At 40.6% G+C, this 22,008-nt stretch overlaps 1 protein-coding gene across 2 annotated transcripts in view; it reads left to right on the top strand.

Moving 5' to 3' along the window:
• ca8 (carbonic anhydrase VIII) overlaps positions 1–22,008 on the top strand; it is a 41,099-nt gene extending 19,091 nt beyond the window's left edge. Inside the window, exon 10 of one of the 2 annotated variants that reach the window (XM_032531407.1) lies at positions 21,992–22,008. The gene's annotated coding sequence lies outside the window, so the exon portion shown is untranslated. Of the gene's footprint in view, positions 1–12,675; positions 12,708–21,991 lie in introns of those variants that run through there. The other variant, XM_032531405.1, reaches the window with a different exon arrangement.

The following is a 22,008-nucleotide window of genomic DNA, read 5'->3' as shown; positions in this document are numbered from 1 at the left end:
TAAACTACAACACTGACTGAAACACTGCATTTAAATGGAGAATTTTTTTCTACTTTGAACCAAGAGAAACAGAAGCCTGATTCTTATGAACATATTAATGCTGTTATTAAAAGATATGTCTGGTGATATTTTAGTTGGTGTTTAGTTTCCCAAGCATTCTTATTTCTCCTATTAAAAACAGATCAATGGGTCCCACTGCTGCACAGGGTGACATGTTCCTTCATTACAATGAATTTATTTTGACTCAATCTCACTTAAATTATATAATCCTGCTGTTGCAAATACTTACTACTTGATACTAGGGCATGAAACATGCATTAATCTGCAGCTGAAAAAAGTCCCCAACAAATGCACTATTTCCTTCTGTTTGACTGATGTTTGATTACAACTAAATTGTCCAGTTGTTTTGGGAAATTGTACTTTGAACTTCCTTAAACCTTTAAACCTTTAAAACTTTACATCTTCAGTAAGAACGAATGTGCTCACGGCCACAGACAGGGTAGGGAAGTCAGAAAGACTTGAGAGACGGGCTAATACATTGTTGATTTAGACATTTCATGGGATTACTTAACAAAAAAATACAAATATAACACCAGCCTTATCCTTAAAGTTTGAGTAAATATGGAGGATAGCTCATTTGAATACAGCTTCTATTCAGTCAGGAGTGTCTGTCAAACACACCTCAGGCTTGCTCAAATATTTGAAGCCAAATTCTAGGAGATTATTGGAGGTGTGGTTGTTTGCTGTCAAGACGACACGAGCTGTTTGGGACAAATTTAGTGTTTTATTCCAGAGCCTTTAAAAAAAAAACAGGAAAAAACATCAGAAAACATTTTGAGGGTCTGGCTAATCATGTGCATTTCGGGATGGGAGAAAAACCACGCTCTGGTTTATTGGCATTTCTTTAAACCAATCACAACCATGGGTGGCGCTAAGGTCCGCCCGCACAGAGCTGCAGCTAAACAGCCTCGGGAGGGAACTTGTTTTGGTGGAACATGTGTACGTTCGAAGGTTGCTTTAGTCGTGCGAGAGAAAACTCCGATTGGACAGCTAGCGGTCTGGATTTACCCTGCAGAGATCTGAGGAGCAGGTAACCACAGTCCTCAGAAATCCACCGGAGTTTAGAACTCCAGCGCAAATAAAGTGGAAGGAAACGGACATTGGCGAAAAGACATGCACCTGGCATAAATTCCTGCGGCACCGGAGCAATCCTGGAAGAGGAAGGTCGATGATATAGATTAGCCTGAAGATGAGTTTGGAACTCCAAGTCCTGCTATGATCAATCTAACTGCCAATATGGCTACACGTTACAGCAGCATGCAGAAATAGAAGAGAATGCTATGCTATAATATAATACAATAATAATAATAGAAATGCACTTTAATAACAATACAGTAGTTACGCAGTTTTGTTACATATAGTAAAATAAGTACTGAAACGTAAAATAGAAAAGTGTTAGATATAGCCTAAGTAATTAAAGTATGTCACTTAATGAAGGATTTCTTAGATTGAGCTTGTAAAGACTTCTGTTGAGCAACATGTAACTATGCTGCCCTCTGCTGTTAGAAAGAGGCATTACATCACACTCCTCAATAAATTATGTTAATAGAAGTTTTTATATTTATCTTTATAGTGTTGTCTCGATTCATTTTCACCCCCGGGCCTTCCCACTCGATTTCGAGGGACAAGAGCTAGGTGTACAACCAAGGAGAAGGGGAAGGGGAAGGGGTAAGACGGAGAAATGGGATTCAGCCGTACGTTATGATACTATCTTTGGAAGTGGGAAGTAAATAATTAAACGTAAATTATACTCACCTTTTTATCATTTTGGCGGATGTGTGAACACAATTTCCCCCTTTTTCTCAACATCCAGTTTTATTGATCTGGGGAGCCTTATTTTGTCTTTCTCTTATGTACCTAATTCTGTCATTCATGTGAATATATGTCTGTGAACATATATCTGTGAACATATGTCATATGTGTCTGTGAATGTATGTTTCCCTGCTGTAGCCAGTGAGAGTTCCTCTGATGACCAGCAGGGAGCTCTGTAGTGACATGAAAGAAATGAGTAAACCTGCTCTGAGAAAGAGACATAGTAATGTGCAGAGAAGAGACAGTTAGATTGATCAGTTTTTACTATCCATTTAAAGAACATGATGTGATTTCATAAACGTCTTTACTTTTGGAGAGGTCAGAAGTCAGGGGTGAGGGTCAGCTACAGAGACCAGATGTGGGGGACACTTTAGCAGCAGGCCTGGCTCTCTGGAGAAGAAGAAATTACATTAATGATTCCAAAGGGGGAAATTACATTCTCACACTCGGGTCGCACAAGGGCCCAAAATACACACACCTTGCTCAAGGGCCCAACTGTATGGATTTGGTCCACATGGACTTGAACCGGCACCCCTCTGATTCCCAAACCAAGTCCACGAACTGACACAACACCATAACACAGATCGGGCCCTTCAAGATTTTTCATTTGTACTGCTGTTGATTTGTATATGTGTTGCTCTTACTGTACATCTTACATACATATTAACATACCCCCTGAAGAGAGACAGGAAATGGGGCAGAGAGAGGGGGATGGCATGCAACAAAGGGCCCTGGGTCAGATTTGAACCCGGGCCGCTGGCAAGGACTGAGCCTACAGGTCTACCAGGTGAGCTGTAGGCCGCCCCACATTTTAAAGTATAGCATGTTAACCTTAGGATTAGATTTTGACTCCTATAGCCTGGATACCAGCTGAACCTGGCCCCGCCCGCAACAATTTGAGGTTGGGAACTTGCTGGGAACTATGCTCGAACAAGAGCTGTTAGGACCAATCAAATTGTCAGGGTGGGCTTTATACGGTGATGGGCAGATGATCAACAGTTAGGTAACGATGAACGCCAGGAGACCCGCAGGACTGCGCCCACCCATGTTGCCTTGCACTGCGGACGCTCATATGACTGTTCTCTCGAGGTGCTGTAGCCGTAATACTGGATACAGCTAATGGTTGTAATTCACCATGTGTTCTATTAATACATACATGGCATTATCTTCTGATACATCCAAGGGATATATGTATGCTGTAAAGCCTGTAACATGGATGTGACGTCATTTGCGTTTTCCAAACTGCCGGGGCCATCGGCCAGTAGCTAACATCAGCGGTAGCTAGCAGTTGAGTCCTGTTGACAACCAATTGCACATACATTACATACTCCATTGCTCTGATTGGTCGTAGGTCTATCCAATTGAGTGCAGAGGCATTTTCTCTCCTGGTTCGGTTGAAACCACAGACTGTATTATACAGTCTTGAAACACGCCCCATAATCACAGCCCACCAGAGCAGTATCAGACTCATAATCGGAGGATGACGACGTTAGGCTAACTCTTAAAAGGAGTGAGCATGCAAACCGCAACAACAAATCTATGTTACTGAGGCATGCATTTTTACATGATTTACCTTTAAAGCATTAAGCCATTTATTGTGTTTTTCATGGAAGTGCATGGAAAAATCTGCTGGTGGAAATGTCAGTTTGCTTTCAGTGCAGATCAAAGACTCTCTTGAATCATAACCTTGATGATAGCCTCCTAGCATCCATGCTTCTGAAATGAGTCAGGCTGACTGGAAACAGGTGCAGGTACCTCATCTTATGTTTTCATCTTGTTTTTGAAAGGCCCTGAAAATCAATCAATTAGCTTTTTCTAATTACTATGGGATTCACACTTACACACATTTTTTTTGCCAAAGTCAGAACAGATTTGATCATTTCACTGGTTTGAGGTGGGGGGGCACTGTCATTCAAAAGTTACCAATCAACCATCTTATTTAGTCACAAACATTTATAGAGAAATACTGAAGATTTGAAAAGATGTTTCCAGCGGCTCTAACCCTCATGTTGTCCTCGGGTCAAATTTGACCCATTTTCAGTTTTTTACCACAAAAAATGGGCCTTCGAAATAAGGCTGAAAATGTCAACATTAGAAATATCAAATAACTTTGGAAAAACAATTTTTTTTAAAAGCACGCACAACAATGAAAAAGTGACGAAAAAATGTCGAAAAAAACGATAATAGTGTTTCACGGTTGACGGGAAGACAACACAAGTGTTAAAGAGGAAATAATTGATATTTCTAGAAAAACAATGTAAAGTAAAGACAGTGTGAAAGAAATCGCACGTGGTGATGAACATGAATGGGGCTTCAGAAAGAGTTTCAGCTCACTGGTTAGCTGGCTGACTTTTCGGGTTCCCATAGCTATTAGACTACTTACGGCCGCAGCAGACAGCAGTTTTCAGCCGGTACGCTGCTAGCTTAGCACCAAACAGCAGACAGACACAGTTAACTGGGTGACACAGTGGAGCATTCGGTAGCTAATGAGACTGAGATATTTCCCTCAGGAGTTGGTGGAGACCAAAGAGCTAAAAGAAAAGTGAATATTGAACTTGAACTATAATCAATTATACCCTATCTTAAGCCCCTGATAATCTGCAAGAATGTTGCTGATGGGGCAAAGGAGAATAGACTGTTAGTACAGAATAGAAACATAACTGGAGTTATAAGATATACTGTATATAAAAAAAAATCAGATATGTCACTAGTGTAATGTTGTGTGCGTGTGTGTGTGTATGTGCATGTGTTTGTGTGCATGTGTGTGTGTATGTGCTTGCATGTGTGTGTGTGTGTGTGTGTGTGTGTGTGTGTGTGTGTGAGGACGGCGTTCACACATTATTCCCCTGCTGTTTGTTAACTTGACCATCTGTCTGACCCTCTCACACTATTGACCTTCTGCTTGTGTGTGTGTGTGTGCGCGTCTGTGAGAGTGTGGGTGAGTGCGATTGTGAGTGTGTGTGTGTGTGTGTGTGTGTGTGTGTGTCCATTGTGCCCTTGGCCTAGATCACATTAGCAGGAACATCATTAACTCCTGAATGACCACAGCACACAAAAGAGGATGAAGGAAATGGAAGAAAGAGGAAGAGGAAGAGGAGTTGGAGATAGAGTGTGTGGGGTGTGGTGTGTGTGTGTGTGTGTGTGTGTGTGTGTGTGTGTGTGTGTGCGGGAGAAGATAGAAGGAAGTACGAAGGAAGGAAGGAAGGAAGGAAGAGATGTGGAGGAGTATGTAAAGTGAACAATAGACACAACCTACAATGACATTGTTGTGGTTATCAGTGATAAATTTCATAATTTGAATAAAATGTTTGTTGATTCCTAAAAGGCTTGTTGTGGTGCGACTGACGCAGATTTTTCCAAATGTAGATTACAGTGGGGCAGGCTCTAGTCCTCCACTTTAAAAACACTGTAAGTTGAAGCTTCAGAGAACTCCGTTATGTTAGCTTCGACTTACTGTTAGTAACCTACCCAGCAGGCTACTTTGATTAAACATCCAATGTCAGTGTTAAAAAGTTGATAAAGCACAGTCTGTGCAGTAGTGATTCTATGTGGAGCCGCATTATTGAAGTCCTGTCCACTCATTCTACCCTAGAATGTCTTGCAAAAAGAGAGATACTCTGCAGTGTGTGCCTGTGTGGGTGTGTGTGTGTGTGTGTGTGTGTGTGTGTGTGTGTGTGTGTGTGTGTGTGTGTGTGTGTCCATCCATTCCTGAGATGCAGTGGAGCATCCAGGGAGCTGATAGGAGCTGAAGTGTAATTGTGTCAGAGCAAAGACGCAGAAAATACAGAGAGACAGACAGATAGATAAAGACAGGAAGAGACAGAGTTCCCCCTATCATACTGAACTTAGCTAAATGTCATCCATCAAGACATTTTACTATATTCTAGTTCAGTCTGCTGCACACAGAACGCTGCAGAATGTTTCTGCTTGACTCACCAGCCTTCCACCTGCTTCACATGTTCAATTATCAAAGTTGCATCTGGTGCTGAGCACAGATTAATAACGTACATGCATTACCATTCACACATATTTGATTAAGAGATTAAGGGAACGGTCGGAAACTTTTTCCAATTTACAATTGTTTCTATTAGTTTAAAACTGGTCTGTAAACCCTGACAGCAATATAACTTACAGGCTCTGAAAAAGGAGTGAAATCCTGTAAAAACGCCCACCAATCACTGCCTCGCCGTCTGCTTAGAAAGAACCAATTAAAAGCCTCCTTGCCCCGCTGTGCATACTTTACCCCTCCCGTGTACGAGCATGAGATCTACGCATTTAATTGAATTAATCCTGTTGTAGCTAGTTGTTTTTGTTTCCCGGCTCACAATCTCTGTTTTCTCCTCCCTCTCTCTCTCTGATTAGCAGCGTGAGCTCTATATTAGCACTACTATTGATTTTAAAAGGATTTTAAAATGGTCCACCGGAGTTGTGATCAGAGCTCCGTCCCTGGCGGTCTGTTGTACTATGCAACAGTCTGTTGGCTAATGAAAGTGAATGTTCCACTAATATTCCCATTTACATGTAGCCGTGCAAAATCAGCCTCTCCTCTCTAAGCGTAGCTCCCATGGCGCCATTTTGATGCTACTAAGCCATCACCCGCCATTAGCATCCCATTGACTGCCATTCATTTTGACATCACTTGACAGTGAATAACTTTACACCTGAAGCGTTTAAAGACTCTATTCATCCATTGTTTATTTCTAAAGAAACAATACAATGTATAAAAGGCTCCATTACCTTGTAGCTCATGTTACGGCTCCTTGGCAGACGTTTTTGTAAAAATAGGCTAACGATTGTGTCATAACCAAGCAACTTGCTGTCGCATAGTCGACAAATCACCGTATTGTCAAGAGAAGCTCGCAGACAGTTTTGACTTACTGTACATCAGCTGTTTAGGTTTAATTACCAATGTTTACTAGCATGTTAGCAATAATTAGCCTGTGTCAATGTTATCTCCTTACAAATACGTGAGGACGCTCTCCGTCGCTGCTGATTGGGAATGATTGAGATTTCTCTTGGCACAGCTACCAGAAGATTTACAACTTCCAGACAGGTTGCCCACGTTACATCTACATCGTCAAGATGTACTAACGCTCAGCTATCGCCGGAAAAGTGCTTCTAATATCCTTCACTGGTCTCCGTCCAGAGCAACAGGATCTGTTGGTCCATTTCTTTAACTGTCTTAGGGTAAAACCCCCTATTGTGACGCATATTCTGAATGCGCTGTATACATGTCCAAAAAATGCCTCTAAAACCTGAATAATACTGGATAATCCCACGTCTTAATTGGAAAATGCTATATTTGGAAAAAGGCCTTATTTTGATCATCCAATCGGAATGTGTTTAATGGCCTGTATCAGATTCAGAACATTGTCATATTTAAAACAATAGTGGAACATTGGTGTGCATGTAAACATACTCAGTGTGGATCATGTAAGACAGATAGAAGAGAACAGCAGCAGTGTTCACTCTCATCGATTCGTCTCATCGAGAGCCCTGGCCTCGACGAGGGCCGCCTTGCAGGTTTTTAAAACTGCATGAGAATGTCCTGATTATAAAATAACACACACAAACACACATGCTTGCAAATGTAAATCATTACATAATCCCATCACTCTGCATCGATCTCCTCATGTCTGAGAAAATTGAAAATACTAGATGGAAAAAGAGGGAGGGGAGAAAGGGGACAAAGGGAAATAATCACCTTCCGAAATGGATGGAAAAGAAGGGGATTATTTCTCCATGTTACATTAGTTACATCTTACATGATATCTTTTACAGTTTTTGTGTTATCACTGTTCAAGTTTAGTGTTTCATTCAGGATTGTTCTGTGCTGATAATAGACCTTTTTGACAGCAGATATTTTGACTTGTCATAGTAAGGCAAGGCAAGGCAAGGCAGCTTTATTTGTATAGCACATTTCAGCAACAGGGCAATTCAAAGTGCTTTACACAAATCATTAAACAGATAAAACACAAGTACAAACAGTTAAAAATCATAAGCATTAAAAACTAATAAAACACATGAATAGACAGTTAAGAACAAAATAGAAACATTAGGACACATAAAACACAAGAATAAAAGTTACAGTGCAGCATAAGAAATTTAAAGAAATGAGCATTAATTTAAAGAAAGGCAGCATCAAAAAGAAGGTCTTCAGCCTTGATTTAAAAGAACGAGAGTAGCAGCGGATCTGCAGGTTTCTGGGAGTTTATTCCAGATATGAGGAGCATAGAAACTGAAAGCTGCTTCACCCTGTTTAGTTCTGACTCTGGGGACAGAAAGTAGACCTGTCCCAGATGGCCTGAGAGGTCTGGGGGGGTCATAGTGTAGTAGCAGATCAGAAATAGTTTTGGACCTAAACGTTTAGTGATTTATAAACTAGCAAGAGTACTTTGAAATCAATTCTTTGAGGCACAGGAAGCCAGTGTAAAGATTTCAGAACTGGAGTGATGTGATCCAGTCTCTTGGTCTTAGTGAGGACTCGAGCAGCAGCGTTCTGAATCAGCTGCAGCTGCTGTATAGTAGGAAAAGCACAGCTGAAATTAATTACTTTAACGATGGCTCAATTCCATCAAGTGTCCAATAGGCTATTTCAGTGAGTAAGCATGCACAATACTAGCTTGGCTCCGCCCTCCTACGTACTTCCGCTCCATTTTCCTTCAGTACTCTGTTCGAGTTTGCGGTATTCGTGGGTTTTCTCCGACCAAATATTTGGCGGTCCAATCAGCGAACAGAGGGAGAGGCTAAGAACGATGACGTTGAAGTTTGGTAACCTTTGGTGATTTCCGTACTGATGGCGGTGGAGATAGATGCGAGCAAAGCCATTCCGTCCGTTGTGGCGACGCTGCTGAATATCCAAAAGTTAAAGCCTGAGCAAGAGCAAAGTTTTGTTGGTGGCCATGATAGTGGTGAAGGAGTTAGCAAAGGCTAAGGGTAACGTTAGCGATGCTAAGCACACTTTACGCCCAAACATTAGCGATGAGTTATGGCAGATCCAGAGTGGCTCTGGGCAGATCCAATAGTTTTAACCTTCGACAGAGTACCCGCCTTCAAGGAAGTTAACACTTGTCAATGAAGAGTGGCCGGACTCTGTGTACAAATGAAATGTCCAAGCGTCTGGTAGGACCAGGCTAGCACAATACCAGGGTTTTGATTTTATTTTATTTATTTATTATATCAAGAATGCCTTACACATGAAAAGACATCAAATACAATCGAGGATAAAAACACAATAAAGTCCAGGACTTATTTTCATTGTTGGCCTCTCCTAAGTGGAATGCAGTCATCATTAATGGTTTTGAATACACCTGTGCTTTTCCTACTATGACATGTCAACATGTCTGCCGTGAAAAAGGTCAATGGCGTGTTTATTGCATGACTTAGCCTTAGGGGCGGCTGTGGCTCAGTGGTAGAGTGGTTGCCTGCCAATCGGAAGGTTGGTGGTTCGATCCCCGCCCCTGCAGTCATTGTCGAAGTGTCCTTGGGCAAGACATTGAACCCCGAGTTGCCCCTGGTGCTGCGCGTGAGTGTGTATGAATGTATATCTGATGAGCAGGTGGCTCCTTGTACGGCAGCCCCGGCCACAGTGTATGAATGTGTGTGAATGGTGAATGTTTCCTGTAGATGTAAAAGCGCTTTGAGCAGTTGTTAAGACTGGAAAAGCGCTATATAAATACAGCACATTTACATTTAGCAATTTAGCTTATCAGCATTTACAAGCATTTTGTGCAGGAAATGCATTTTCTAGTTAAATGTCATTTCATCATTGCTATTCTCATATAAACCATGAATATAACTGAATTTTATTGGATATTTTTTGTTCAATTATGTCCTTTTTGAAATTTCATGTGAAATTGGATTTCGTGATGTCACTGGTTATGTGGTGCTGTCAAAAACTTTTAGCCAATCACACGCCCCATGCCGCTTAAGACAGCAAGCTCAACAACTGCTGGCAAATTTAGTCAGTTAGCCCCTGTTAGCTTGGTGAAACAGGGTTCCCCAACAAATTACTCCAAGCATCTGATTTTTATTTTAGGTCCTGAACTATTGGTGAAAATGACGTATCAACTAGTGTTTAAGGAGTGTTTTTTTGTCGCTGGATGGTGATGGTGATCTCAGTGATTCTCTTGATAACTACATTAGCTCATAGCTGTTAGAAGTGATGGTTATAGCTATGTAAAAAAAACATTTCGATAAGCCAGAATTATCTTTAAGGACTACTACAATCTGTGCAGATATGCAATGTGCCCTGGATGGGTGGACGGATTATAACCCCTAATTTCCGTTCCGGATTCGTTCCAGAATGTTGGCAGAGTCATTTGGTTTCTATTAAAGTCTGCTGTGTGTATTTTGACTGCAGAATGGTTGCGTTCAGATCCGTAGATCTTCTATTTTTGCCAGAGAGCTCCGCAGAAATTCCGCACACGGCAGATAGTGCAGGACAAGAAGTCAAGCACAGAAACAAAATAAAACATCCAGTCAATGTTCAAAATAAAATAGGCCGTACTCAGGGCGAATCATATTTCACTGCACTACACCTTGAAAACGCAGCACAGAGTTGTTTCCTCTCTACTCCTCTGGATGGAAACAAACTGGTTGTTGGTTTTGTAGTTCTATTCTACGGGAATTCGCGAGATCTCGTGGGTCCTCGTGACTTCAGCAGTCAGTCATGGCCGCAGCCATTCAGCAACAACCTCGGACCTGGTGGGTATTGACGGACGGTGGAGCACGGAGCCGACACGCAGCGGAGCCATCCGCAGCCGTGGAAATTGCTTTATTTTTACGGTCTGTTTTATGCACACGGCCTTATATACGGACAAATATGTCACCAGATAACATAAAGACAGGTGTATAGACACATAGAAACAACCACATTTGTAACAACTCCAGATCTATACAAAGTCAGCGAGATAGTGTGTTCAGCAGTTGCTTTGGCAGAAGTGACTAAACTTCTGCCAAAGCGACTCTTTTTACACCTCAGAGTCCTGTATCTACGGCCAGATGACAGCAGTGTAAAGTGTGAGTATGGAGAGTGACTGGTGTCATTGACAATGGCGAGGGCAAGGCGTGTGATGGCGCCAATGTTCAGGGCTGAGATGTTGGGTGTAAGGGAGTTGATCATTTTGGAGGAGGAGATCATTTTGTGTGATCTTGGTGAGTTAGTTTTTGTTGGTAATGTTTAGCAAGTTGTAGAGACATAAAGTTACATACAATGTAGTCAAGGCGTACAGCTGTTTTATCTGTTTCTGGGAATCACATTACATGATTTGGGTAAATGAATCGTATATCCTTGACGTTCCACTTCCACGATTGTTCCGTTGCTGCCTGAAAATCCGCCAGATTTCACTCATTTAGGCCGGATTTCCGTTGCCTTGGGCTTCATTCTGCGACATTTTAAACTCCGGTCGATTTAGGAAGACTATGGTTACCTGGTCCTCAGATCTCTGCAGGGTAAATCCAGACAGCTAGCTAGACTATCTGTCCAATCTGAGGACTATGGTTACCTGGTCCTCAGATCTCTGCAGAGTAAATCCAGACAGCTAGCTAGACTATCTGTCCAATCTGAGTTTTCTGTAAACAAAGTTCTTCTAAAACAAGTTCCTTCCGAGCCCATTTTGCACGTTTTCTCCGGTGCCTTGCCCCGCCCAAGACGATTGTGATTGGTTTAAAGAAATGCCAATAAACTAGAGCAGGTTTATTGGCATTTGTGGTGTAGCCAGACTCTCCTCCAGTGCACTTTAAAGGAGGGTCTGGCAATGCGAGACTAGGGTAAATGAGACTGCAACATAAAGTGTTGACTATGAGTGAATATGTTTCGTTCCATTTGATAAAAACTCTGTACAAAGCCTCTCTTATTTGTTTCAATTTGTATCGCACATTTGTTTTGACACTGTTTTCCTTTCTGAAGATGCTACCTTGAACCAATCCTCCCTTCCTATGGAGCCTCTTTCTCATCTGTCTACTCTCATGTCATCAGTAAGTGGAGTGATTGTTAGACAGTGTATGTAAACTGAACCTGCATCGTGTCGCTTTGTTCTCTGAGATCTCATGACTGCTTTCAGAATCAACTCACAGATGTCAAGCCACTAGATGATAAGATACGAATCAGAAAACAATCGTGATCGGGTTGTTTCAAAACAACATGGCACCTTAACTAAAAAACATGTTTTTTTTTAAATCTTGTTTTATCCTTTTTATTTTGTGCTTTATGGTCTTCTTCTTCTCTCAGTTTCTTGTTTTCTTCATAGTCATCCACACTTTACTATGCCTACCGTGACATTTAAGCGCATTTGAATTGATTTGAGAGAGAAAGAGAGGGAGGAAGAGGAGAGAAGGGGAGAGGGGGATGGGAGAATGTTGCCATGACAACTGCCATAATAATCATCCTAATGATTGATGTGCTGCGCTCCATTTCTCCCTGTTTGGACTCTCTCTCTCTCTCTCTCTCTCTCTCTCTCCTTTCAGTCTGCCTTTCTGTCTCTCCGTCCGTCTGTCTGTCTCAGACCATGTTCCATGTTTTCTGTGTCTGTGCCATTATGGCAGGAGATTTATTAATATGGCGATGAACTAACAGCAAACACACAAATGTTCATTTGAACTACGATCGTACCTTGTCCCGCACAAGGTAAGATTGTAGTTCTAACTAATTAGTAATTTTCTACATCTGTACAGTAATAGCCAAAAATTGAGGAAGAGAAGAGTGGAGAAGAGAAGAGAATATGTGGGATGAAGGAATGAAGGGATGTGGCCTGTTTAGGAGCCTGAATCAATCTCTCTGTGTCATTGCATTAGACCATTCAGGCGTGTGTGTGTGTGTGTGTGTGTGTGTGTGTGTATGTGTGTGTACAGTGTCAGAATAGATAGCCTAGCAATGTACTACAAACAAATTGCTCCATAAATGTTAAAATGGATTACTTTACTGGCTTGTCTGGGTCAGTATTAGCAGCTTCATGATTCTCTGCAAACTGGGATAAAATCCAACTCAAAAAATCCCCCCGGTGTAGCAAAAAAAACCAGCCTTGTTGTTTCTTGCACCGGCTGGAGCAGGTTGTGACGTCTCTGATACGTGATGACATCTTTTTAATAGCTTGGATTTTTGTTTAAGTAATCGAGACACGCCTCAGCTCCCTGCAGAGATGGTGGCACAGCTTTTTCATCATGAGAGTGTCCTTTCAATTTCATTTGGTAATTTAAATGGGACGTTTGGGGTCTTTAATTACTGGATGATCTCCTTTACCTAGTATCATAACACAGACGTAAAGATTACAACTGTATGACTGAGTGAATATTCACGTCTTCTTCTCTCAGTCCTACAATATGAGGGGTGATTCATGCCCTCCACATCTTCTTCCTTAAAACCTTCTTCAAGAAGTCATAGATACATTATAAAGGTCACAACAAATTTCTTATTTAGATAAGAAGCTTGATACCACTTTCACGTACTAGAGCCGCAGCTGATTAGCTTAGCTTAGCATAAAGACTGGAGAGTGGAGAAAGCAGCTAGTCTGGCTCTTTCCAAAGTGTTGTAAATCTTTCTTGGCTGGGTGCAGTGACTGACCTAAACTCAGTGGAGTTTGCCTTTACTAAAGTTTAATTTATGCACTGTTTCCATTAATAGTAAGTTAACAACAACAACAAAAACTATTTTAAGACATCTCTTTAGGTTTTTGAAAATCATATGGGGCATTTTTCAGTTAAAGATTAATCAGTTATTGAAAAAACATTTGACTAGATGACTAGTAAAGTGGTAAATAATCAGTAGTTGCAACCCAATGACAGAGGACATAACAAAACACATCCAATCCAAACCTGACCAGCTCATGCAGGAACTAAAATGAAGTGACTGTAACCTGGAATTGTAGTAGTACACCCTTAGTAATATAGGTGTGTTCCTGTTGAGATTACTTCATTTTCTTCTGCTACAGTTCAATGCCATGCTCTCAATAAATAGAGTCCTCCGCCCTAACTCTCACCTTCATTGACAACTAGCACTTTGAAACCATGTGATCCAATGATTTATGTTTTGTTATTGTCTTTCTGTTGTGGACTTACTGTGTGTGGTGTGTGTGTGTGTGTGGTGTGTGTGTGTGTGTGTGTGTTGTGTGTGTGTGTGTGTGCAACCTGTCAAAACGGAGTAGACCAATCGTCACATTGTTGTCTATGCAAACTGACAGGCTGTCAGCAACACTATCTCTTCCTCTTCTTAACTTTCTCTCTTCCTCTCTCTCTCTCTCACACACACACACACAACACACACACACACACACACACACACACACACACACACACACACACACACACACACACAAAACACAATTACTCAATCTTAAATCTCTAATTGTTATTTTTTAAGTCAACAGCCAATGAAAGAGAGGCTAGGGTCTTATTGCATACTGGTAGCCCACATTTCTCATATCTTCTTCCAAACACAGTTCTCTTTACCAACATGCAGCTTAGCACAACATGTCATCCAAAATGGACTGATGCACCTGATCACAAACAATTGTGCTACCTTAAATCAATCAGAAACATGATTTAATAGGCTTTTGTTTGCCCTTTACACATAGAAGAATTCCAATTGCACAAAATAAAACCAAATGAATTAATATTCCCTAAACATACTTGTATATTTGTACTTGTGTAGGATAGAAATATAACAGTGCTAGTCAACCCTATCTTCTGAATTTGGAAAGTCTTCGAGAGCAGTAACAGTAAATTATGTGGGAAAGCAAAAGGAAGTCAGCCAGCTCAAGGAAGTCTCTCATGCACATGTTCCTTTTTTATTAAAGTAGAAATTGCACAACAAGATCTGTCAAGTGATAGATCAAATTCCACCAGATGTCACTCCACCCCAAATCCCAGAAAAAGTGATCTTTTCATAATATGGGCACTTTAAACGTACACATGTTCCACCAAAACAAGTTTCTTCCCGAGGCCGTTTTGCAGCGGCACCGTGGCTCTGTCCGGTGCAGTGATTCTTTTGGAAACCCAACTAAGATCTCATGTAAATAAATGGAACCAATGGCTTTAACTGCAAATATGACTTGGACTTTCATTGATCAAAAAGGTAAAAAAGTGCATCAATTACGCCACCCGTGGAACAGCTTGGGCCTAACCTCTGCAACGGGTGTCACACATGATGCAGAGTGCCAGGTGTGTTTGCTAATAAAATGTGCAGCTAGTTGGTCGGGTAATTCATCCTTATATTGTAATAAATTTGATGTGTGCATGTTGTTTGGATGAAGTTGGGGTTTTTTACGCTACTTACTTAGTCTTATTATTACTATTTTTATTACTGTTATTATTTTTTTCTTTATACTGCCTTCTATATTGTATTCTTGCTAAAACTGATGCTGGCAATTTCAATTTCCTTGCGGGAGTCAGTCCAAAAGGATTAATAAAGAGAAGTCTAAATCTAAGTCTCAAAGTCTTATCTGAAAATAAATTATGTTACATGAGATCACTTAACAAAAACTGCATCATGATCTGTATATTCTGTGTAGACCTGTATCTACTGTGCCAGTTGACGTATTTTGCATTAATGTTGAAGGATAAACTATGTTGTGTTATCTAGTTGCAGGACATTTTCAGACAGCGTTACGAGAGAGGCTTTAAATGTTCTGTGATCTTTTTTTGTGGAGTAAACATAACGTTAGCTTCTTCTTAACAGTGCAGGCGATGATACGAAAAGTTCTAGATTTTGCAGTTTCAGTTGGTGGCTAACAGAGGTTGATAAAGAGAGAGGCAAATAGACAAAAAGGCATTTCCCTCCTGACCTAAATGCTAACTGATGTGTGTTGATTCAGTCCAAGTGTAGGTGGGCTCAATTCTGAGCTCAGTTAGATGTACATATCTGCTTAGTCAATAAGTACGATAAGGCTCAGTATGCTGCACTATTTTACATTGTGTGCACATGTTATTATATATATATATATATATCACATGTTATTGATACCAGTACCATGAGTGTATATATTTTTAAAGGCAGTGTCTGTGCCCCACCATATTCACTGAGCTTTACAGGACCTTTAAAGGAGCACAGTTCAGAGTCTGGATTCACGGCATTTTTACTTTCAGATCACTTCAAAATGCTCCAATGCAAACTGAAACTTATTTAGATAGATAGATAGATAAGATAGATAGATATATTGAAGATAGATAGATAGATAAAGATAGATAGATAGATATAGATAGATAGATACTTAGATAGATAGATAGATAGATAGATAGATAGATAGATAGATAAGAAAAGATAGATATAGATAGATAGATATAGATAAGATAGAAGATAGATAGATAGATAGATAAGATGGATAGATAGATAGATAGATAGATAGATGGAGGAAATTAAGGTGTCCAATAGCTTATACATATCTTATACACATCATACATACACATAGGCACACAGACAATATGACACAGACAATATGACACAGCGACACAACAAGACATCCAAGCACACATACATACTAGATACTATGGTGTGGGGAAAGTGTGGGGTAAAAATGCAGAAAGATGCAATGGTATCGTAGTGCAAACAGTCCAGTCCAGGGTAGTCCAGGGTAGTTCAGGGTGGTTTATGTGTATGTATAACGGCACCCAGATGAAGGCATGGTACAAAGGGCAGTGTGCAGAGCAGACTTAAACACATATCCTGTCATGAAGACTTTCCTATTAGCTATTTGGGTTAAGATGAACGTTCCAAATGACAGCTTGTACATGACACGATTTACAGTGATCACTCTAAGAGTGTGTTTTAACAGTGCTCCTATGGCACGAAAATGTCACTTTATGAGTTTTTTTTTACATTAATATGCATTCCCCCAGCCTGTCTATGGTCCCCTAGTGGCTAGAAGTAGGTAGGTAGGTGATAGGTGTAAACCAAGATCTGGGTATCCTGCTCTTTCAGAAAATGAAAGCTCAGATGGGCCAATCTGGAATCTTGCTCCTTATGAGGTCACAAGGGGCAAAGTTACCTCCCCTTTCTCTGCTTTGCCCGTGCAGAGAATTTGGCCCACCCATGAGAGAGAGAGAGACATCATGGCTTTCAAACGAGCAAAGTGGCAGTTGGTCAAGGCCACACCCCCAGCCTCCACCTTGCCCCCCCCCCCCCCTTCTCTCCTCCTCAATAGCTACAGACTCAGAAATGGCACATACTAAGGAAAGCTCATTGTGGGACTGGCTCTAGTGGCTATAATTCTTCACCAAGGCTAAATTTTGGGAAAGAGACTTCAGATATGGTATTAGGGGACCACTAAGGTCTACATAAAAGCATCCAAAAGCAGCATGTCATGGGACCTTTAAGGGATGCTGTTTTGCACTTGACTTATGAAGACCCCACATTCAAATCCTGTCAAATGAAGTTGTGTAATTAGAAGCAGAGCCACTAGACTCACATTAAGCATTTGGACTACAAATAAACAAAGTAATGGAACAAGATAAAATGATGTACAAAGAAGAAGAACATAAACTACAGGTTACATAAGTATAAATGAGATTGTAAGTTGCAGACTAATAAACACAGCTTTGGTCTGACGGCTAAAGGCCGTGCGATACACTGGTGGGTAAACGTTGTTTCAGGGCTACATTTTCATTACCTGTAATGAATACAGTGTGAAGACCAATTCCACTTTAGAGACAACTTTTATAATAAGAAATTGACTTCTACCTCTACAGGGAACTGAAAGGATTTCTCCTGTTGAAACTACACTTTTGACATCCATTACGTAAGATATTAGCTTTACAATCCCCAAAAGCAAGAGGATTGTGTAGAATGAATTTATCTTTGGCAAAATTATATTATTACGTAACCAATCAGAGAGCCTGAACTGATGCTAAAATTACCTTAAGCACGAAGACTTACTTCTACCTGCGGTGTTTATACAAACGCTAACTCTGTTAGAAAGTGTAGGAATGGAGACGATGTTCCAACTTTGAGCGTGTGTGTTTGTGTGTGCTGTACAGCAGCATAATAAATAGCCCAGTATGAAATAATGATGAGATTGGATGTAAAACAGTGACAGCATGGAAAAATAAGCCTGAATGATGCATCAACCCCCAGCTAAAAATGTGCAAATGAATTCAGTGGACTTGACATTCATATGAGATATGAGACTGTCAGATCAGACAATCGTGTGTGTGTGTGTGAGTGTGTGTGTGTGTGTGTGTGTGGTGTGTGTGTGTGTGTGTGTGTGTCTGTGTGTCTGTGTGTGTGTGTGTGTTAGATTAAAAAATAGGAGAAATGAAAGAGAGGAAGATATAAAATTTGTTGGATTGTGCAAGGGTCATAAAGGTTAATAATAAATCTGTATGTCTAGATTTTCTTTCAATATGACTTCTCTTTTTCTCTTCCTGTTAAAAGCCTCCTACTTGTTGTCCTGTTCTTTCCCAAATTGAATTGCTGACCTGCAGATGTAGATCATGGTGCTGATACTGATATCAACACAAATACATCAGTGCAGCTAGAACTGGACATGAGGTGTGTGAATGTAAAGTACTTGTCCACGGTTTGAAAGATAATATTCCCTAAAGAATAATTCCAGTTTATTATAATTTAGGTCCAAGGTCAATGACAACACGGCAATCTCCATGACAACAGCACAAACTCCGTCCGCGAAGGCAATGGCTGATCCAGTGGTTCCCAAACCTTTTCTGCAGGGCTCTTGGTACAGTGTTATTAAAATAGAATGATAGAAATGATGGCCTGGCTATAGACACATTTGACCCAGAATGATCCTATAAGCTGTTTTATAACAGAAATGCATCAGAACAGAACTGAGTTGCTGATTTGCTTTTGATGCACAAAACAAGAGCACTAGTGGTCCTGCATAATGACGCAGAGAACAGAAATGTAGAGGCGCTGATCTTCACCTGATCCTAACAGTTAGAACTCACGTACAAGTAGAAATTTTGCGACAAGGCAAAAAGATAACAAATAATCACAAAAAGACATATAGACATACAAAGTGCTGCAATACATAATACAATCAAGGTTATTGTGAAGACAAAGTGAAACAATAAGAATAGGAATAAGAGGCAGTTGATGGTGTATTACAACATTAAAGCCATTGCATATTTACATATTTAGCGTTTATGAGAAGAAAAGTTTTAACTACTGGTTTAATAATAAAAAATGTTACATTTAGTGTTTAGTTGCTGTCAGCACTGTACATGAGACGTTGATGATCGTAGTGAAACCTATTTTCTACCATTTTCAAGACAATTGACACAAAATTGAATTACATGATTATATTATAACAAAATTAACCTCTTAATAGTTTGGTGGGCAAACTGGAAACACCCTCAAGATCAAGAGCCGGTTTGAGGATTTGGGTTTGAGTGTTTTTCTTGTGTATTATACATTATACTTTACTGTATGTTGGGCTACAAATTGGGATTGGCCTGCAGGCTAACTCGAACAATATCTTTTTTCTGTTTTCCCCACATTCAAAATGACTCAGCGAAGAAATGTCATTTTGCCGTCAGTAGGTCAAAATGAAAGGTTTGAATGCAGTGAGATACTGAAGGCCATGCTACATGATATTCATGTCAGAGCAGAGCCATAGATAAACCCAGGGGGGCTTTGGACACAGCTGACGTCTGCTGATCGGAGCCTGGCAGCTCCTGAAAGCACCTCATTTTCTCTGGTTTACAAGGTGACATTCAAAAACAAAAGCCTAAATAAACCAACTTAAAATGTATGGACCTGAAGGTCTCAGTAAGTAAGTAAGTAACTAAGTAAACTCCAGCTACACTTGCTACTAAAGCTGCTTGCTTGCGGAGACACTTAAAGGTCCCATGACATGGTTCTCTTTGGATGCTTTTATATAGACCTTAGTGGTCCCCTAATACTGTATCTGAAGTCTCTTTTATATAGGCCTTAGTGGTCCCCTAATACTGTATCTGAAGTCTCTTTTATATAGGCCTTAGTGGACCCCTAATACTGTATCTGAAGTCTCTTTTATATAGTCCTTAGTGGTCCCCTAATACTGTATCTGAAGTCTCTTTTATATAGGCCTTAGTGGACCCCTAATACTGTATCTGAAGTCTCTTTTATATAGTCCTTAGTGGTCCCCTAATACTGTATCTGAAGTCTCTTTTATATAGACTTAGTGGTCCCCTAATACTGTATCTGAAGTCTCTTTCCCATAATTCAGCCTTGGAGCAGAATTACAGCCACTAGAGCCAGTCCCACAATGAGCTTTCCTTAGTATGTGCCATTTCTGAGTCTGTAGCTTTTGAGAGGAGGGGGGCAAGGTGGAGGGTGGGGTGTGGTCTTGACCAACTGTCACTTTGCTTGTTTGAAAGCCATGATGTCTCTCTCTCATGGGTGGGCCAAATTCTCTGGGCGGGCCAAGCAGTGAAATGGGGAGGTAACGTTGTAATCTTGCCCCTTGTGAGGTCATAAGGGGCAGGATTCCAGATCGGCCAATCTGAGCTTTCATTTTCTCAAAGGCAGAGCAGGATACCCAGGGCTCGGTTTACAACTATTGCCATTTCTAGCAACTGGGGGACCACAGGCAGGCTGGGGGAACTCATATAATAAAGTGAAATAAAGTGAAATTCTTGTGCCATGGGACCTTTAAACAGAACGTACCCATAATTAAGGGTTTTCAGTTACACCTGTGTTAGCCAAAATACTGATTTGATGATTGACATCTGAACACAAAACTGGTTGCCTTTTTCAGCACGTCTCATCCTCTACTCATACAGTACTGCACTACTTTTTGGTCTTACTTAGGCCTAAGTTCTTAGTTGTGGCTGCAATTATTTTGGGCAACGATTACATAATCACTGAGGTAATGGCTGAAACATGGAAGAGGTGACGCCTTTAAAAAAAAGTCCAGTGGGACAAGAGCCCTCAGATGATGCGTGTTTTGATCACAACTCTTGGTCAGCCAAAAACTAATATCTCAAAAATCAATGTTATGCCTTGTTACCATATGTGGCATAACAGTCTCCTCAACTGTTATTACAACTTCATGCATCATGGTGGACATCCCAGAGTTTACAAAACGCAAGTCTTAGGCTACTTTTTGGATTTAGCATTTTGTTGACCTAATAAACTCCTTGTAGCTGAGAACCTCAGGTTGTATGCACCTCCCCTCTCACACTGGAAAGCTATAATACCTAAAGGGCTGGTTGTTTTTACCCAGGAGTGGCTTGCTGTGCTATGAATCTATAATGTAATCCCCGACATGAAGAGACACACATCATTCAAATGCTACAGTACATTACTATTTCAACCTATCAGATCTGTTGGAAAGCTCATGCATGGGAATCTAAGAACTGTACGAGGTAGAGAGAGAGAGAGAGAGAGAGAGAGAGAGAGAGAGAGAGAGAGAGAGAGAGTGAGAGAGTGAGAGTGTGTGTGTGTATTTGTTTGCTTGTGCATGTGTTTTATGTACGTACATACATATATATATAAATATACACATGTACAAATACATGTTTACATGCTTATGGCATATGGCACAGTGTGTATATGTTTGAGGTGTGTGCTTGCATGTTGGGTTCATAGTTTGGGTGGGTGTGGTGTATGTGTGTGTATGTGTGTAGAGTATTTAAGTCTACATGTGTATTTGATTGGTATAGTGCTTGTGTGCAGGTATGGTTTAGTGTGTGTGTGTGTGTGTGTGTGTGTAGTTTTACAGAGAGGAACAGTATGTGGGGGAGGAGAATGTGCAAGTGAATTATGTCTTTTTCAGAGGGGAGGGGTGCATATAGTATATATGTATGTGTGTGTGTGTGTGTGGGGGAAGGGCGGAACGCCCACTGTATGTATGTTCACTAAGTATGTGTGGGCTGGTTTGTGGCGTGTGTGTGTGTGTGTGAGGGAGAGTGTGAGAGAGTGTTTGAGAATGCATGAAAAAGAGAAATGCATTTTATGATTCCTATTTGTGTTTGTATAAACTCAGCATTGTACGTGCATTTGTATGTACTGTGCTTGTGTGTCCAAGGTTGTGTTTCCACAATGAACATGTGTTTTAGACTATTAGAGTATAAATATGTGTATGTGTATGTCTGTAGGTAGTTTAAGTGTGAGAGTGGATTTTTACATTTGGTAAGCATGTGTAAGCATATTTGTAAGTGTACTGTATGTCTGTGAATCAGTGAGATGTGTGTGTGTGTGTG

Source organism: Etheostoma spectabile, chromosome 12, assembly GCF_008692095.1.
Source record: "Etheostoma spectabile isolate EspeVRDwgs_2016 chromosome 12, UIUC_Espe_1.0, whole genome shotgun sequence".
Taxonomy (NCBI): Eukaryota; Metazoa; Chordata; class Actinopteri; order Perciformes; family Percidae; genus Etheostoma; species Etheostoma spectabile.
Note: the sequence above shows the minus strand (reverse complement) of the source record. Positions and strands in the feature narration are given on the sequence as shown.